This window comes from Phyllobates terribilis, unplaced genomic scaffold (assembly GCF_046119375.1).
Source record: "Phyllobates terribilis strain yellow unplaced genomic scaffold, ASM4611937v1 Scaffold_8__6_contigs__length_399053987, whole genome shotgun sequence".
Classification (NCBI taxonomy): domain Eukaryota; kingdom Metazoa; phylum Chordata; class Amphibia; order Anura; family Dendrobatidae; genus Phyllobates; species Phyllobates terribilis.
The window spans coordinates 60,272,289-60,293,384 of record NW_027362768.1 but is presented as its reverse complement, the minus strand read 5'-3'; the positions used below and the strand labels follow the sequence as shown (position 1 = coordinate 60,293,384).

General features: G+C 43.4%; 1 protein-coding gene across 5 annotated transcripts in view; it reads right to left on the bottom strand.

Annotated features, from left to right (window-relative positions):
- The window catches only part of PLA2G4A (phospholipase A2 group IVA), a 213,582-nt gene that overhangs the window by 137,069 nt on the left and 55,417 nt on the right, over positions 1–21,096 (bottom strand). Inside the window, exon 2 of one of the 5 annotated variants that reach the window (XM_073642988.1) lies at positions 15,479–15,536. The exons of the other annotated variants lie outside the window; for them this stretch is intronic. The gene's annotated coding sequence lies outside the window, so the exon portion shown is untranslated. The remainder of the gene's footprint in view (positions 1–15,478; positions 15,537–21,096) is intronic. 5 annotated transcript variants of the gene reach the window in all.

Genomic DNA, 21,096 nt, shown 5'->3' with positions numbered 1-21,096 from the left:
GCGCTTCTACAGTCCTCGGAGCGGATGAAGACGCATGCTGATAAGAGACATATGGCTCCTCCTCTATTCCGTTCGGGAGACAAGGTCTGGCATTCCTCCAAATATGTCCATCTCAAGATACCATCATACAAGTTGGGTTCATCGGTCCTTTCGAAATTCTGAGCCAAATTAATCAAGTGGCGTACAAGTTGAGACTCCCTGTCTCGTTACAGATCCCCAATTCCTTTCATGTGTCTATCCTCAAACCAGTTGTCCTCAATTTTTTTCTCTGACGATCCAGGTACCATTCCAGCTCCAGTCTCCGCTGAGGACGTCTTTGAGGTAGAGAACATTTTGGCCATCAAGAGGGTAAGAGGAAAGACTTTCTTTCTTGTGGATTGGAAGGGGTTTGGTCCTGAGGAGAGGTCTTGGGAGCCCATGGAGAACATTCATCCTCCTCTTCTTCTAGAAAAGTTTCCAGCGGACTTGAAGAAGAGGGGGCGTAGAGGAAGGGGTACTGTAGCTCCGGTGTCTCTGCCTACTGCCTGGCAGAGACGTCGATCCACTCACCACCACGGTCTCGGTCTGGCTTTCCCCGCTCCTCCTCTAGCCGCCCTGCGGTATCCACCCGGGGTGCGTGCACCGTACGCAGATCCCCGGGCACTGTACTTAGGGTGCGTGCGCGCGCTCCCTCTCTCTTAAAGGGGCCACGTGTGCAGTCCTAAAAAGTCCCCGGCCAATGGTCGGAGGACTGCCCCTGTTTAAGGCACCTTCTCCAAAATGGAGGTGCCTGTGCAAAGTTGTTGTTTTTGTGCTTACACGTTCTCCAGCCCTCAGGTCCCAGCCGTGCCCGACAGCCAGTCTATCAGCCGTGCTCATCTGTTTTCCCTGTCTGCTTCGGCCTTCAGTCCCATGGGAGTTGCCTGCTCTCACATGAGGTTGGTCCTGGAGTGGCACCTGGTCCACCTTCCCGGTCCCTCCTTGGTTCACGGAGTTGATTAAGCCGCTGTGTAGCCAGGGTTGGTCCAGGTAGTCACGCCCCTCTGGTCCCTCCTTGCATCACAGCACAGGGGTTCCACAACCTGGACCTGTAACAATAACTAGTTAAGGCTGCATCCAAATTATTGTCTCTACACTCTTACTGTTCGAGATGCTCAGCGAGTACTTCCGGGATGCTCAGGCGGGAGCTCGGGTCCCCGCTCTGCATGTTTGGTGCTCTTTACACAGCAAGTAAACATGTAGGGATTCCTGCCACTCACTGTAATGCTGTAGCCATGTTGGTTGTGGCATTACAGCGATTGGCTGGCCGCATAGCGTTATCAGGTCTATATAAGACCCGGTGACCCTATGATCGTCACAGTCTACCCCAGAAACAGACAGAGTAGGGAGAGGTGCTGCTGAGGGAGGGAGAGAATTGGCGATTTATTAGTTAGGTATAGGTATTCCACAGCAAGATATATATCCGTCTGAGTCTGTCTTCCAAGGACTACTCCAGCTCCATATATTAATCCTGGTTATAGCAGGAGTTAGGCTGCTAGAGTTTGTGGACAGTGTATAGAGTAGAATAGGGTCCATTGCACAATCGGTCTGCTGCTGTTACAGATATCCATAGCCCTAGATATCAGGGTTAATATTCTTTTTGCTCCTAATCCTGATTATTTTCTTAAAAAGCAATATAATACACCATTTTAAATGCTCCATTTGCTTGTTAGCAGAATACAACCAGATTTGGTTGATTTTATTCGCATTGCTGTATTGTGGAAGCAGAGAAAATTGTCCATCATCAGACATGATCCGATATTACTGTCATAATAATACAATTTGTGGAGCATGCCAAATATTATACTTCACTTAAAGTCTGCCATCTGTGTGTTGTGCAACCTATTCACACTTGGTCGCTGACCAATAGCATATTACAAAGCCACTGTCTAAAATCGTGGTTATCAGATGTGATCTCATAATACTGCGGTAATAATCCTGAAATTTTTGGGAGCGTGTCAAATATTGTACTTCATTTAAAGTCTGCCAATTGTGTGTTGCTCCAAACTATTCACACTTGGTCACTGACCAATATCATACTACAAGGCCAGGGCCTAAATCTGTGGACGTCAGATGTATCAGATATTTCTGCGGTACTAATCCAGAAATTTTTAGAGAATGTGTCAGATATTGTATTCTACTTAAAGTATGGCAGCTGTGTGTTGTTGAATCTATTCACACCAGGTCGCTGACCAATACTAAGTGTACTACAAGGCCAGTGCCTAAAACCATGATCGTCAGACGTATCAGATATTTCTGCGGTACTAATCCAGAAATTTTTAGGGAACATGTCAGATATAATACTCCATTTAAAGTCTGCCAGTTGTGTGTTGTTGAACCTATTCACACTTAGTTGCGGACCAATACCATATCTCTAATGCCACTGCCTAAAACCGTGTCCATCACACGTGTTCCCATATTACAGCGGTAATAATCGTCTCATTTTTTGAAGCGTGCCAAATATTACACTACAGTGAAAGTTTGCCAGTTGTGTGTTGTTCAAAACTATTCACACTTAGTTGCTGACCAATACCATATCTCTAACACCACTGCCTAAAACCGTGGTCATCAGACGGGATCAAATATTACTGAGCTAATAATCGAGATTTTTTTGGGAGTGTGCCAGATATTACACTCCATTTAAAGTCTGACAGTTGTGTGTTGTTCAAACTTATTCACACTTGGTCGCTGACAAATAGCATATCTGTGAACAATGTAGTCAGAGCATTACGCCATTTTTACGGACTTGAAATAAAACATACAAAAACAAAGCTAAAATGGATTTTCCTGGAATAAATGTTAAGAAACATTCTTTGCAGGGTTATGTCTTGTGTATAAGGCCAAATAAATAAATAAAAAAAAAGGTATGGACTGTGGAAGAGATTTATGCGACAAGAATAAACACTAATCTCGAGCTGATGATACCACCTAGCAGCACCTGTCCCTATTGTAAATGCATCTAACAGCGGTATCAATAGGGAATAGAATAGATTTGTATTTTTTTTGCAGCACCAGCAGCACGCAGTGTAAGGCAATAATACCTGACTGGATCAGTGTAATACGCTATCCATACTGCGATAGCTCGCCCGGAAATGAATTTCAGATAAGACAGGTACTATTCTAGAATATAGAATCTATTTCAATTGTCCTTTCCATTATTAAGAAGTGGGTCTCCTATACTGTTATTGCGTATGCATCAATTTCAAGGGCTGCCAAAAATTAGGACGCACTCCAATACACATTTGAAGAGGCATAAAAACATATATATATATATATATATATATATATAAAAACACAGCAGAATCTTTAATACAAAAACCAGACTCGCCAATGTAACCTCAATGTAATCACATTGTATAGCTCCTGCACTTCCACCTCCTCTTCGGCCTCCATTTCCAAAATGACCACATCAGTCGCATGCTGGAAGAACTGCAGCACTGCCTCGGCCAAGCGGCAACAGGTTGTGCTGAAGATAATATGCTTCAGTGACAAATCGCACAACGCTGCAGATTTGTTGAAAGCTGTAACAGAGCAGGCAGATCTGTGGTTCTCACTGCTGAACATACAGTCAGGCATGGTCATGTGTGATAATGGACGAAACCTGGTGGCGGCTCTGAGGCTTGACAACCTTGCACACAAATGGTTGGCCAATGTGAGCAGCCAGTTCAGCCTGCGAGCCTCAGATATGGCTCAACTCTGTGAACAGGAAAAATATAGCTAGATTCAACGAGTGGATGAGGAGCTCTAATGTATCACTGGTGCAAGAGAATGGACAAAGGAAATATGGTGTCCCCCCTCCAGGTTGGGTTGGAGAAGCTCCTCCACATGGTTCTGAAATTTTTATTGGCAATGTTCCTCAGGAAGATGCATTTATACCCCTCTTTCAGTCTGTGGGAAAGCTGTATGAGTTTTGCTTAATGATGACCTCAGTGGCCTAAACCATGGCTTTGCTTATGCAAGTTATTTCTGAAAATGCATAGCAGATCAGGCCATTGCCCAACTCTGTTGTCATGAAATTCAAGGCGTAAAGATTTTTGTGTGTTGAAACACCGAGAAGTGTGAGCTGATGTTGGATAGGCTGCCATTCCTTATGGAACAAGCTGTATTAGAGGACATCCTGGAAGAAATGACAGCAGGAATAGATAAGGTTTCCCTTTATGCCAGTCATTTCACCGACCTAAAGAATATGGCTGTGGTGAAATACAGCTCTCACCAAGAAGCAGCCCTGGCTAAGAAAAGTCTGTGTGAGGCTGTGTGCCCATTATGCGTTTTTTAAGCGTTTCCACAGCGGCAATTTTGCTGCATAAACGCTTAAAAAACGCTTGGTAGAAGGTCTGCTATGTTCCCCAATGATAATCCGCATGTGCTGTGCACATGCTGCGGAACTTTCCGCTGCGGATTATCATTGCAGAAAAATCCACAGCACAACCAATTGTTTTGCAGAAGCGCGGCGTTTTCGCCGCCATTGACTTGCATTGGAACGCATGGAATCCACATCACTAGATCTGTACATGCAGATTCCATGCGTTTCAATGTGCGGATGGTACCCGGGCTTGGAGAAGAGGAGACTCTCCTCCGGACCCGGGTACCATAGTACCTGCAAAAAAAAGAATAAAATAAAAAATAAATATTATACTTACCTTCTGATGGCCCGCAGTGTCATTGTCTCGGCTTCCCGGCAGCTCGGGGTAGACTAAAGGACCTGCGGTGACGTCATTTAGTCATGTGACGGGTCACGCGACCGCTGACGTCGGCAGGTCCTTTAAGCTACCGCGAGCTGCCGGCAAGCCGAGACAAGGAGACCGGGAGCCATCAGAAGGTAAGTACACTGCTCAAAAAAAACCACATCCTAGATCTGAATGAATTAAATATTATCATTGAATACTTTGTCCTGTACAAAGGTGAATGTACTGACAACAAAATCACACAAAAATCATCAATGGAAATCAAATTTATTAACCAAAGGAGGCCTGGATTTGGAGTCACCCCCCCAAAAATTAAAGTGGAAAAACACACTACAAGCTGATCCAACTTTGATGTAATGTCCTTAAAACAAGTCAAAATGAGGCTCAGTATTGTGTGTGGCCTCCACGTGCCAGTATGACCTCCCTACAACGCCTGGGCATGCTCCTGATGAGGTTGCGGATGGTCTCCTGTGGGATCTCCTCCAAGACCTGGACTAAAGCATCCACCAACTCCTTGACAGTCTGTGGTGCAACGTGACGTCGGTGGATGGAGTGAGACATGATGTCCCAGATGTGCTCAATCGGATTAAGGTCTGGGGAATGGGCAGGGCCAGTCATAGCTTCAATGCCCTCATCTTGCAGGAACTGCTGACACACTCCAGCCACATGAGGTCTGGCATTTCCCTGCATTAGGAAGAACCCAGGGCCAACCGCACCAGAATATGGTCTCACAAGGGGTCTGAGGATCTCATCTCGGTACCTAATGGCAGTCAGGCTACCTCTGGCGAGCACATGGAGGGCTGTGCGGCCCTCCAAAGAAATGCCACCCCACACCATTACTGACCCCCTGCCAAACCGGTCATGCTGAAGGATGTTGCAGGCAGATCGCTCTCCACGGCGTCTCCAGACTCTGTCACGTCTGTCACATGTGCTCAGAGTGAACCTGCTTTCATTTGTGAAGAGCACAGGGCGCCAGTGGCGACTTTGCCAATCCTAATGTTCTGTGGCAAATGCCAAACGTCCTGCACGGTGTTGGCTGTGAGCACAACCCCCATCTGTCAACGTCAGGCCCTCATATGACCCTCATGGAGTCCGTTTCTAACCGTTTGTGCAGACACATGCACATTTGTGGCCTGCTGGAGGTCATTTTGCAGGGCTCTGGCAGTGCTCCTCCTGTTCCTCCTTGCACAAAAGCGGAGGCAGCGGTCCTGCTGCTGGGTTGTTGCCCTCCTACGGCCCCCTCCACGTCTCCTGGTGTACTGGCCTGTCTCCTGGTAGCGCCTCCAGCCTCTGGACACTACGCTGACAGACACAGCAAACCTTCTTGCCACAACTCGCATTGATGTGCCATCCTAGATGAGCTGCACTACCTGAGCAACTTCTGTGGGTTGTAGAGTCCGTCTCATGCTACCACAAGTGTGAAAGCACAACCAACATTCAAAAGTGACCAAAACATCAGCCAGAAAGCACTGGTTCTGAGATGTGGTCTGTGGTCCCCACCTGCAGAACCACTCCTTTATTGAGGGTGTCTTGATAATTGCCAATAGTTTCCATCTATTGTCTATTCCATTTGCACAACAGCATGTGAAATTGATTGTCAATCAGTGTTGCTTCCTAAGTGGACAGTTTGATTTCACAGAAGTTTGATTTACTTGGAGTTATATTCTGTTGTTTAAGTGTTCCCTTTATTTTTTTGAGCAGTGTATAATATTTATTTTTTACCATTCTTCGGTCACACTATATAAATCCATGCCGTTTGCTTGGAAAGAGCTTGACAACCTGCATGCGGAAATGCATGTGAAGAAGGCTTCGCTTCCGCTTGTCCCTGGCAGGAAAAAAGCATGTACAATCCGCATGCGTTTTTTCTGCCATGGAGATGCAGAAACGCTCAGGAAAAATCCAGAGCATTTCTGCATCATGGGCACATAGCCTGAAGGTTCCCAGACACTCTATGGCTGCTTTTTTACTGTGGACTGGCTCCAGCAATCTATAAGACTTAAGATGCAATCTGGCACCTTGGCAAAGCCCAGTTCTGTTCTCCACTGATATCTAACAAACAGGTCATGCTAGAGAAACTTGCACCTACTGCCGCTCAGTGTCTTCAGCTCCTTTGTGAGAAATTTATGTTTGGGCAGCCAGTCTACCAAATATAATTCCTGAGATATGGAAATTGTGGATGGCTTCGCTTCTGGTACTGTGTGCTAATACCAAACCATGGCGTGACATTCACTTGGTATTCCTGGCTGGTTGCAAACAAACTCATTCCCACATAAAAGTACCAGTGTCACAGAACGATAAGGGGATGACCGGCGGATGGCACAACACACTGATGCAATGGGATATAGAGGGGGAAGGAGGGTCCTAGCGGTAGTGAACAAGGGAAGGGACACCTCGTGACACCAACCTGTGTCTGTCTCTAAACTCTACATTCGTCCCTAAATGGGTCCTTCCCCCATTGTGCGATCACTAAGCCATCGCTGACCCTGAACGTAACCTGGCTAGTGCGCAGGTCAGTGAGACACTAGTCTCACCACTACAGTAGGACAACACAAGGAAGGTAAGCCAAACAATGTGAAGATAACAACATAAAAATACACTTATCTCTTCAATAGAAAACTTCACCGCTGCAAAAGCAACGAACACCACAGCTTCTCCAGAGACTGGCTCCTTCAAAGAGGTCAGCATAGAACAAACTATAACCGGCAGTCAACTGATGGATCATATGGCTATTTAAAGGGAGGTGGGAGTGGCACTAACCAACATCAGCTGACCATTAACAAAAGGCTGCAAGCAAGAGAATAACATTAACCCTTACTGGACCAAAAGGAAAAAACTACATTTAAATTACAGCATAACCAGAGCTGCCATGAATCTCCAAATTATTTGTGACAACCAGCAAGTTAAGGAGATGGTGGCCTCTATCATCATGAAGGAGTTTGCGCGTTGTCTAGAAGACTGACCACTGTTGCGGTCTACCTTGTGAACATTTGTGTTGAAGCGTTATTGACCCAGTGCCTGTAATCATCGGCATCGGGAGGACGTGTTCCATCCCAGGGTTCGACTGGTTCCCGACTTCCACAATATTAACCCAGTGTGCCGTCAGTGAGATGTACCGTCCCTGGCCACAAGCACTTGTCCATGTTTCTGTGGTTAGGTGGTCCTTCCCTGTAACTGCGTTGGTGAGAGTACGGGTAATGTTCTGGAACCCGTGTTTGTGTAAGGTGGGGACAGCACACCGGGAGAAATAGTGGTGGCTGAGGACTGAGTACCGAGGGACAGCCGCCGCCATGAGGTTGCAGAAAGCTTCCACCTCCACGAGCCCAAATGGCAAAATTTCTAGTGTAAGCAATTGAGAAATGTGGCAGTTTAGTATTGTGGCCTGTGGGTGGTTGCATATTTGTGCTTGCATTCCAAGACTAGGGCAGGGAAAACTGAACACTGTGTCGGGACAAGGAAGTGGACAAGGTTGCTGACTGATGGTTGCAAGTGTGCAATGACAGGTGCAGGGTGGGAGGCATCTTCGCCTGCATAATGGAGGAGGCTTGGCGTACACATACAACAGGGGAAGAGGCAGTGGTGTCACCTGCAGACACTGTTTCTGGACCCTGGCATTTGGCCCATCGACTTCATCGTCCGCCACCTCGTCTTACATTTCCGCACCCTGGTCCTCCTCCTGACTTTCTGTCCATTGTGTCTCATCATCAGCCACCTCTTGCGACAGTAATTGCACTTTCCCACCGTCACCTTCAGGTGAACATGGCTGCTCAAATATTTGGGCATCGCAACATGCGATCATCTGTTGCCCTGCTTGAAGCAGTCTGAGCCAGAGGCCAGAATCTATTAATGGAAAAATGAACAGAACAGCGCTTCAGAGTATTCAAGTGTGGGGTGAGTTGTCTTCGGGTACTCAGCATGGTGGGAGGAAGGAGGATCAGGGTGAGGAATATGCCGACTCCAAGTAAATAAAATCTCCCGGATCTGCACATTCCTCAAACAAGAATCTGAAAAACACTAGTGCATGCCCTCATCATCTCCCACCTCAACTTTTTCAACCTCCTGCTCTGTGGCCTCCCTTCTAACACTCTCGCACCCTTCTAATCTATCCTAAACTCTGCAACCCGACTAATCCACCTGTCCCCCCGCTATTCCCCCGGCCTCTCCTCTCTGTCAATCCCTTCACTGGCTCCCCATTGCCCAGAGACTCAAGTTCAAAACCCTAACCTTGGCATGCAAAGCCATCCACAATCTGTCTTCTCCATACATCTGTGACCTAGTCTCTCGGTACTTACCTGCACGCAACCTCCGATCCTCACAAGATCTCCTTCTCTACTCCCCTCTTATCTCATGTTCCCACAATCACATATACAAGATTTTTCCCATGCATCTCCACAACTCTGGAACTCTCTACCCCAACATATCAGACTCTCGCCTGTTGAAAATTTCAAAAGGATCCTGATGACTTACCTCTTCTGTCAAGCGTACAACCTGCAGTAACCCTCGCTCCACCATACCGCTGCATGACCAGTTCTACCCTCACCTACTGTATCCTCACCCATCTCTTGTAGACTGTGAACCCTCAAGGGCAGGGTCCTCTCTCCTCCTGTACCAGTCGACACCACATTTTTGTTCAAAATTATTGTAATTGTTTTTGCCATGTATACCCCTTTTTTACATTTAAGGCACTATAATAATAAATAATAATAATAATGTGGTCCAGACTCACGGCTACTGAGACTGGACCGTGAGGAAGACCGGGTGGTGGTGGTGGCAAACTGACTGGAAGCATTATCTATTTATCTGCTATCCAACCAACAACCTTTTCACACTGCTGCCACACCCCCCCCAGCACCATAGGACACGCTGCCTCAGATCTCATTCATATGGCACAAGGTAATAAAAATTTCATAGGGCTATTGTTCCAGACCTGATAATGACGATATGTCTCAGTGTAAATTCTGAATCTATTGCCTATTATCGATGACCTTTTATCTTATGCCATATGCTACATGCATTTTTGCTACTTCACTTTCACTATAAGGCTATTTCCTTGAATATTATACTACTCCTTGTCATTGATGCTTTTTATGTGAAGGTATTTCTTGGAATGATCTATGCTAGGTCTTTTCCATCATATATTACCTAGCTGCCAGCATATACCTACATCTATTATTTTGACCTATGCTGGTTCAGGGATGTTAGTCTCTTTGCAGGTTTGATACTCTTATCCTGCCTTCATAGCCGTCCTCTCTCTCCCCCACCCCCCCCTCTTCTCTTACTTTTTTCCTATTTTATGTTTTTGTGCAAAAAATTTTTAATACTATTTAATAAAATTTACATTTTATGATATAAAAATCCCTCTTTTGTTATTTTTGGGTCGACTAACAAGTGAATTAAGATATAATTAACCATTATAGGTGTCTTTTTCTCCTTATATTTAACTCTTTCTCTTCCCAAAATGTACTATATATCGGTTTTTCAAACCTTTTCACACTGGTCTGGCTTCAACAGTGGTATTCCGCGGCCCCCTAGAAAGTGGGACAGGATGCTAGGCCGACATGATGTGGGTGCTTGTTGTGCTCCCTCAGCAGGCACAGTTTCATCTTACCCATGGCCTCAGCGTGTACAATCACCATTACGTCCACTTCCCCGTCCACTGCCACAGGCCTTGCCCATTTTAAATGGAGTTTAATATTTGTCATGTTGCCAAAAATGTCTGTATTATTACAGCAGTAATACATGATCACATCTGATGACCACAGTTTTAGGCTGTGACCTGGAATGCAGAGATGCTTCCAATGGTCTTCCCCATGTTGTTCCCATGTCATTTCAGCACTGTATGGATGTGTCTGATCATGTCTCACACACCACGTTAAAGTTACATTTACTGGTGAACATATTTTCCACCGTTTTAAAGCAATGCAAAAGTGCAAAAACGCATCAAAAACACTACATGTAAACATAGCCCAAGGTGAGGAGGAGCATTTTTTTTTTTTGCCTTATATACAAATCATTACCCTTGAAAGAATGTTCCTTAACATTTTTTTCCAGGAAAAGCCATTTTGGTTTCATTTTTGTATGTTTTACTGTGAGTCCGTAAAAGTGGCGTAATACTCTGACAACATTGTTCACAGCCGTAACCTAGGAGTCAGAGGTCTTCCCCATGCTGTTCCCATGTCATTTCAGCACTGTTCCCATTGATTTGGCCAATTTTTAGGCCCATTCCAGACCTCCGGTGGTGGGGGGACATCGAAAAAATGCTCAAGTTTCCCATTGATTTACATTGGGCTCATTGCTCGGGTCGAGCACCCGAGCATTACGATTTGCTTGACCCGAGCATTTTAGTTCTCGCTCATCACTACTCTACACCAAGAATATACATCTGCCTACTCTTATTCCAGGAACTCAGAACCACAGGGTGGTCTTCTGGGAGAATACTGAGAGATGTCAAACTTAGCTCCTGGATCCTGGCTTCAAAGGGGTTAGCAAATTGTTTGTAACTGGGCAGAACATTTCCTATTGACTGCATAGAGAAGAGTGGCGGGTACACATGATATTTGAAATGCACACTCACTGTCCAATTACCAAACAGCAATTTTTAAATTGTCCAATCAGGTGGTCCTGGAAATAAGAGCCTATGGTCAGGATTATAAAAAGCTGGGTGGCACAAAGCTGTTCACATGTTGAGGCTGCAGATGCTGCTTGTGATACATAATTTGTTTTCTCCTTCCTCCAAGGAAACAGAACAATAGGTATTTCTCCTTTTTCATTTTATAACTCTTTTGCATATGTCATTTTATTTTCATCTTTTATTGTAAGCACTGTATATTGTAAGCACTGTATATAAGCTTAAAATCTTTAAGCTTGATCCTTGTATGCTCTAAAAAATCCATAGCCTCACAGAGTGTGTGACCCTTTTGATTGTCTGACAGTAACATATTATGGGGACTCATCACCCCATGTGTTTGAGGAGTGGTGGCAGCAGCTGTTAAGAAACTGTGGTTTGCTGAATGTGTCAGGGTGTGATTTATGCTCACATTATAGCCTAGAACAGAGGTTGAGTGCTGGATTGAGTAAGAGGAGATAAATTAACCCTTACAGGCGCACTACATTTCATCTGCTGACAAGTGTGTACGTGACAACAGCGAAGCTGAAGGTCCTGGATCTTGGAAGTATTTGTGGCCAGAAACGGTCAATTTGCCTAACCATAAGCTCAGTCTCAGTCTATTTTGGTGCCAAAATTTGGAGAGATGCGTGCACAGTTACTCACAGCGGTGACTCAGTGGGCCTTAGTTATCTTACCGACCTGGGCCTGCTCCAGACAAATAACTGTTGCATGCGGACAGATGAGGGCCCAATTTGACAGGCGAGCGGTACCGCTGATGACTTTGACTTGACTCAGCAGCATTCAGCATTGCTCGTGTTGGGTCCTGGCCTTTTCCTGTATTTCAGCGGCGTTGCTGACAGTAATCTCTTATCTGGTAAGGATATGGTCACAGGCACAATTGGCTCCACACCACCGTGGCTCTGATCCCGGTGGGATGTCATTGGATCTTGGATCTCTCTTCGGAACATCCTCTCTCTGTCTTCAGTAACTCTAAACTGCCTCCAAGATGGCCACCCCTCTCCTTCCTGTGACGCACATCCAACTGTCTCTGACCCTGCAGTCTTATTCTGTACAACAGTACCAACAAATGTAGGCAAGAAAGCAATGTGAAATCACCCTAATGTACAGAGTTGATTGCTTTTCACCATAATGCCTCATGCATAATCCACATGCATTTTTCCTGCCAGGGAGATGCAGAAAAAATCAGCAGCATTTCTGCATCATGGGCACTTAGCCTTAAACCCACTATTCCTGAGTATTATGTCTGTGAAGAAAACACCAAAAGTGATTATTTTCACGGCGAGAGATGCGATGCTGCATACAGAGGAAATCCCCCTAGCAGTCATAAGCAAAGACCTCCCGACTTCAACAACGCGACAGGCTTCCACAGATTGCCGATAAAGGAGGAGAGAAACATTTCCTTACCAGGAATATTTTCTGATTCACCTTTATAAATCCACAACACTTCAGAGTGTTTACTCTGCAGGTAGACAGCGATCTCCAGTAATAATTTATTTGGAAGACACATAGCACCGCAACTCGGGTATACCCCTACCCTCACAGCTGATATAAACAGGGTCTAGAGCAGGGGTCTCAAACTCGGCTGGGTATATGGGCCGCACATGGAAAAAATTTGAATTTGGGGGGCCGCATTCTTTGTTTAATGTGACATTTTTAGTGATACCATTTTTTTTTTGTATACACCTTTTGAACATTTTTTCCGTGTTTATTTTTTTATAGCTTGGGTCGTTATGGATGTGGCGATAATAAACCTGCACTTTTTTGTGTTTACTTTAGTTTACATATAAAACAGCATTTTTAGTGCCCAATATTTTTTCATGCTTCATTTTTATTTTTTTGATTTTTACAATTTTGTTTCCCCCAATTGGCCACATTCAGTAATATTGTCTTACAATTAGCATCATATAGTAATAATGGCAAACATCTTGTAGTAATGTGCCCCATCCAGGTCCCCATCTTGTGGCTATGTGCCCCATCCAGGTCCCCATCCTGTGGCTATGTGCCCCATCCAGGTCCCCATCCTGTGGCTATGTGCCCCATCCAGGTCCCCATCTTGTGGCTATGTGCCCCATCCAGGTCCCCATCCTGTGGCTATGTGCCCCATCCAGGTCCCCATCTTGTGGCTATGTGCCCCATCCAGGTCCCCATCCTGTGGCTATGTGCCCCATCCAGGTCCCCATCCTGTGGCTATGTGCCCCATCCAGGTCCCCATCTTGTGGCTATGTGCCCCATCCAGGTCCCCATCTTGTGGCTATGTGCCCCATCCAGGTCCCCTCTTGTGGCTATGTGCCCCATCCAGGTCCCCTCTTGTGGCTATGTGCCCCATCCAGGTCCCCTCTTGTGGCTATGTGCCCCATCCAGGTCCCCTCTTGTGGCTCTGTGCCCCATCCCGGTCCCCATGTTGTGGCTCTGTGCCCCCTGTGCTGTTCTTCACACACATAAAATAGAAAAAAAAAAAGATGATTCTCACCTGTCCTCCGTTCCCTCGGCGGCCTTCCTGCAGATGTGGCCCGCAGGCACCACAGAGTCTGACCCCTTGACGATCCCGACCTGGTCCAGGAGGAGCCGCCGACAACAGCGCTGCATTGCCGCACAGAGACTGTCTCCCAGCACTGCATTTCCAATGCCAGCCGCCGGCCAATCAGAGGCCAGCAGCTGATAGCTGCGTATGGCAATGACGTCATACTCGCTGCGCCGACACGCAGATATCAGCTGCTGGCCTCTGATTGGCCAGCGGCTGGCATTGGAAATGCAGTGCTGGGAAACAGTCTCTGTGCGGCAATGCAGCGCTGCTGTCGGCGGCTCCTCCTGGACCTGGTCGGGATCATCAAGGGGTCTGTGCCTGCGGGCCGCATAAAGCAGCCTCAGGGGCCGCATGCGGCCCGCGGGCCGCATGTTTGAGACCCCTGGTCTAGAGTCTTCCTAAAGGATTTGGGTCACTAAAAGGAGAGATGCAAAACAAGAGACTACCTGTATTAATACCAATATCACAAAGATTCTATATATTATTCACCTGACTATTTACCTGATTTGAAGCGCTGATTCAATAACTGAGGATATTAAGGTCCTGATTTCTGGTATTCTTGTCATAATACAGGCATAGAAGGGCAAAGGGCTTGCTCTAAAAATACTAAGACTTCAGCTTTTAATTTGTCCCTTCATTGAATATACAGCTATACAACATATAGCAAGTGGCTTCAAGAGCAGATAATCAATATCTTTCTGAAAATTCTCCAGGTCTGATTTCCAATCTATCATAAGTAACTTGCAAAGCACTGGCACAGTATACAAGCAAATTTAAAAGCAAGTATTTACAAATCCCTAACTAAGTCTTCAGAGGGGTAACTGCAATGTCAGATTACAGTTTACAGTAAATATGGAGAAAAACTGACTCAGAACCAAGGCTGGGATACCCTCCTCCAGTAAACTCCCAATGCCAAATACAAAGCCAAAATAGCCAAGAGAAAAATATTCTAATGCAACAACTAATAATCCAGAGGATTTTATCAAAGGTACAACTCCTACTGAATCTAAACCCTTAAGTTTAAAAAGAACAAGAAGACAAATGATACAAAACCAAAAAGCTTTACTTCTTATAGCTCCATAGTTAAAGAAGGTACCTTTGATAGAGAGTTTAAATTTGGATCGAATACGGACCCCTCTCTGAACATATTATTTGCAAAAAATACCAGCTCACCTAATCAGCTCAGATTCTTTCCACAAGAAAGGGAACAGTTATCCTCTGAGGATATGGATACGTCCGTCAAAACAAAATGCAAGAAAACTGGCACATTGGGATTCAGAGAAACAACTCCTCATCCTGACTCGGAAGATGATCAAGACACTGATGACCTTTCTCTGACTCAAAGCCCATATAAGAACAAACCAAGACAGGAACAAGATGCCACTAAGGACCCAAATAGCGACATCAGACCCAAGATATTTACCAGAATAGATGACTTTCAAACATGTGAAAGAAATGTCTCTGAGAACTTTATGAGAGATCTTGCCAAAGCACTGAATGACAACATGGAAATGGGATTTGAAAGACAGGCACGGCTATTTGAATCTAGCCTAAAAATAATTAATCAGAAAATAGAAGAAAATTCTAAAAAATTGACTCGGTGGAAAAAAAGACTAAAGTACTTACCAAAGAAAACCAGGAAATGAAGACAGAAATTCTTTACCTCTGTACAAAATTAGCCAATCTAAAAAATCGAAATATGAGGAATAACATCAAATTGAAGGGATCCCCGAAAACATCACTCAAAATAAATTTCTGCATTTCTACAATACGAAAGAAAAATAGATTTTAAAAAAAGCAGCTACCAGAGACCCCTGCAGTCAGATTAAAATATTTGCAGACTTATCAAAAGATGCCAGATCAGTGAGAAGATCTTTCCATGAAATAATCACTGTATTTTTCGGACTATAAGACGCACTTTTTCCTCCAAAATTTTGGAGGAAAGTGGGGGGTGCGTCTTATAGTCCGAATGTATGGCTGTATATGGTGGCTGTATATGTATATGATGGCTGGGGGTGGTGGGGAGTGTGGGGGAGCGGCAGTGGTAGAGGAGCGGGCACAGGAGGCAGGAGCCGCCTGCTGCAGCCTACACTGTGCCTGCTACTAAAGAAAATGAATATTCACTGCATATTCCCATGGGTTGTAGTGAATATTCATGCACTTTAATAGCGCACATAAAGGCCGCCGGCAGCTGCAGGAGCCGTGCTGCGGGTACATTGTGAGCGCTATTAGGGAGAATGAATGGTAACAGCTTCCCACGCACACAGTCCTGGCGTCGGGAGCAGTGACCCTTCCGGCACAGCATCTCGCAGTGTGAGGGCACCATGCGCGGCTCACACTGTGAAATGCTCTGCTGGCAACAGAGAAGGACGCAGCGCTGGAACACAGGGAAGAAAGGTGAGCAGATATGTTTTTTTGTGTGCAGAATGGGATGGGGGGTGCCAAGCATACCAGAAAGAGGGATGGGGATCAGAGGTGCCATGCATACCAGGATGGGGTTCAGGGGTACCATGTATACCAGGATGGTGGATCAGGGGTGCCATGCATACCAGGATGGGGATCAGGGGTGCCATGCATACCAGGATGGTGATCAGGGGTGCCATGCATACCAGGATGGGGATCAGGAGTGCCATGAATACCAGTATGGGAATGAGGGGTGCCATGCATACCAGGATGCGGATGGGGGCAACGTATAACAGGAAGGAGGGGCCATATATACCAGGATGGAGGATATTAATTAACATAATTGGGGGACATTACACCTATACCAGTGTCAGCAGCAGACCCCCTCCCCCATAACAGTGCATCATGACCACATTTTTTGCTTAATTTTTTTTTTCTATTTTCCTCCTCTAAAACCTATGTGCGTCTTATGGTCCGGTGCATCTTATAGTCCGAAAAATATGGTAATACCCTACGCCAAATGGGTATTACATCCAAAACGGGATTTCCAACTAAACTGTTGAGCACATATAATGGTAAGACTATCCCTATCCTCAGTCCCCAGGAAGGACTCAGCTTTATTTCTTCTATACAAAAGGAACAGATCAGGACTCTAAACGTTTAAAATGAACCTGGAACTTTCATTAAAGCTCCCTTTTGAATGAAGAACTGCCCTGTGGATTACAATACTTCACAAATCTGGAAGTGACTTTATAAGGTCTGGTTCATCATAGTACTGGTCCATCGTTGGAAACCTTTTGAATTGATACAAGACTATTTATTTCCCCTTACTTTGTATGGAACTCTTCTTACTCTATAATAAGATGGCTTACTGGATCTTATCACAAACTTTTCCCCGAAAGGAAGCAAACCCACCAGGAGAAGTGGGCTCCTTCAGGAGAACTTTGTTGGATAAGTATATTATTAGTACCTAAGTTAAGTCTACTGCTTATGAAACTTACTTTGTAACTAATTTACCAGTGTTTATATTGTTTCTATTTCTGTAGTTCTATTTTCACATTTGTTATCTTGTTTTATTTAGACACTAAATTTTAGATATTTCACGGTAACCTCTTCTAAATTACATACAGGTTTTTCTCAGAAATCTAAACAACTACCTTTAAATATGGACACCAAGATCCTCTCCTATAATGTTAGGGGTATAAATAGCCCTAAGAAAAGGTTTTTGACTTGGACAGAAATTAAAAATAGTAATGCAGACATAAGTCTACAGGAGATGAAACTAGTGAGAGAAAAGCACCCCAAATTCATCCATAAAAATTACCCTCACATCTTCAACTCCTTAAATGAAAGGAAAAAAACAGGGGTGACTACAATCATAAAAGACTCAGTATCATTTAAGTTAGAATCCGAATATTTTGATACTGAAGGCAGATATCATATTTTGGCATGCTATACAAATAATCTTATTCAAAGACTACAAGAAATAAAAAAAGAGATATCCTAATGTTAGGTAATTTTAATCTACTAAAAAAAAAGGGATAGTTGGTTCAGCGTCTCGAAAAATAATTATTTCTTTATTTTTCATCCATTAAAAACTTGCAAAAATTGCAAAGGTTGCATAGACAGGGTAGAGGGAGCAAGAGAGAAACCATGTATCACTATTGACTGTCTTTTTTTTTTGAGCATATTCTGGTGTGGATCCACCTGGTTCCGTGTAAGCTGGATTATAAGTACTGCGTGAGCTGGCTTTCCTTTTACTATATGTGATTTTTAATCTACTCCCCGATGCAATTTTAGATTCAACTTCTCTCTCCCATTCCGCCTACAGAGCTTTAAAGAAGTGGCTCCAAGAAAACAAACTTCTAGATACCTTTGGATGTATAAAAACGTCATCTATAGAATTTGCATACTATTCTGAGGTCCACAAAATATCTTCCCGGATTGACTTAATTCTGACGGATATATTTACTATTTCTAAATTTAAAAGGATCATAATAAACCCAAAGACCTTCACTTACCACTCATCAGTTTTAAGAGTGATCTCCCTGGGCCCTCCCACTTAAGCCAGCTTACTTTGGAAGTGCAATTCTTTTTTAATTCAATCCCCTATCTATGAAAGTGAAATTGAAACAGAGATAAAGAACTATTTTAGGGAAAACACATATCAAACAATGTGTCCTTTCATAACTTGGAATGCACATAAGGCGGTTTTAAGAGGAATTCTTATGAAATTGTCTTCTATAGACAAAAGGAAAAAAAGAGAAAAAAATAAAAATTTACAGGATGAATTAAAAATTAAGGAAGAATCTCAACAAAATTTACCTTCTCCATCATCGGGTATTCGTTTAGAAATTTTTAAAATCAGAGAAGTCATCAAAAAATTATAGTTCTCAGAATATGATACATTCATTAAAACAATGAAGACAAACTACCATATATATCTAATAAACCCCAAAATGTATGGCCAATAGTCTTAAACATTTATAGAACAAAAAACAGGATAAACAAAACTAAATCAGTAGATGGCAATACAAAAATACACCCTAAAGATATAGTGGAATTCTTTGCAGAATTCTACTATAACTTATACAATTTAAAAGAAAATCCACTGAATTCTCTACAGACTAAAGAATATAATAATACATATTAATAATAGTTCTTGCCAAAGTAAATCTTCCTACTATTACACAGGAATGTTTAAAACAACTAAATGCTTCTATTTATGAAATGGAAATAACAGATACAATTAAAAAGCTGAAACAAAAAAAATCACCATGCCCAGATGGATTTATTAATGAATATTATACAATTTTTCCTCCCTTCTGGACCCACATCTAGCTAAAATCTTCAATAAGGCTTAAGACACAGGCACCTTTCCACCTGAAATGCTACAAGCCATCATTACCCTTATACCAAAATCGAAGGGAGACCCGGAACAGCTCAAGAATTATAGACCGATTTCTCTTATAAATTCAGATATAAAAATATTTTCTAAAATTTTATCAAACAGACTACAAAAAATTTCACTTTAATAGTGAAAAATGACCAATTTGGGTTTCTAGAAGGTCGCCAAATATCAGATGGAACCAGAAGAACTTTGAACATAATAAAAATGATGAATACATCAAAAGATCCCTTCTATACTCTTAACGCTCGACGCTGAAAAACGGTTTGACAGAGTTAACTGGGCTTTTCTAGAATCTACACTAATAAAATTTGGTTTTAATAGTCAAATAATCAAAACAATAATGGCACTGTAGTCAAGCCCCATAGCAAAAATTTATGCCAACAACCATCTCTTTAAGATCATACTGATTACTAATGGAACCAGAAAGGGTTGTCCCCTGTCCTCATTACTCTTGTCATGGGGCCCTTAGCTGAAATGATTAGATTGAATCCAGCCATAAAAGGGATCCATACTACTAGATGTCAATACAAAATCAGTCTATTTGCAGATGACAATTTATTGTCCCTTACTGACCCATCTGTTTCAATTCAAGAAGTCCATATAGCTTTAGACAAATATGCTAAAGCTACATACTTCAAGGTCAATGTGGAAAAGTCGAAAATACTTTATTTCTACACAGATGCTACTATAAAAAATAACATAAAAAATACCTCAGACTTTGAATGGGAGGACAAGTCAATAACTTACTTAGGAATTTTGCTCTCCAGAAATCTCAAAACAACTATAGATATGAATATGGAAAAAATATTAATACCATAACAAAGGATCTAGACAGCTTTTCCAATCTCGAAATGACCTGATTAGGAAGAGTAGTTTCCTTTAAAATGATTAGTCTCCCTAAGATCCTATATATTTTTTGGGCTATTCCGTTACCAATCCCAACTAATTATATCCTCAAGCTGCAATCTAAATTAAACAATTTTATTTGGAGACAAAAAAGGGTGAGAATTTCAAAATATGCACCAATGAAAAATAGATCTGGGGGGGTTTGGGCCTTCCAAACTTGATATGCTACTACTACACTAACCTTATTAAACAAAGTCAAACATGGCTAAAAACCGACTCACACTCAGCATAGTTAGATTTGGAGCTAGCACTCATCCTCTTTACGAGTTAATAGTAAAACATATTATTAATCCACGCTTCCAGATACATCTCATCCCATTTTCTCAGCCACCATCCTAGCTAGGAAAAAACTGGCAAGTGTGGGGCTGAGTCACTTTTTACGACCAAGCCATGAAACGGGATAGTCAGGGTGTCCCAAGTCAAAGCCAGGAGGGTATGACATAAACAGAGGGAAGAGATAAAGGTATAGTCAGATAACATTCCGTAGGTCAAAATAGCGGATCAGAGCAGAAGGGGTTAAACAGACGGCTAATCAGAACAAGGTCCAAGGTCAGGCAACAGAAGATCAATACACAGAACACTAGGCACAGAGAAAAAAACCTCACACAAGCTGAATGTACATCTGGCAGAGGTCTGGGAGAAACAGCCCAGTTAAGTAGACTGGCAGTAACCTGGAATAATGAATACCTGGAAATAGCCAGCGCCTCCAAATCCCAGACTGGACAGCCGAGCTGTCAATCAACACACTGACAGCTTCAGCATGCCCCCGTTACCAGATTGGAATGGCCGAGCTGTCAATCAAAGTACTGAAAGCTTCAGCACACCCCTGTCCCAGATTGGACAGCAGAGCTGTCATTAACTGCATCTCAGACACACTGTGGGATAGAACCGTGACAGCAAGACCCATTAAAAAAACCACAACATTTTAACAAATTAAAAATTTACCCCTTTTTTAAAATTTTGAATAAAACCAGCAAGTTGGTCTCCTTTTAGGGATAAAAAAGGTTAAAGATCTGCATGATGG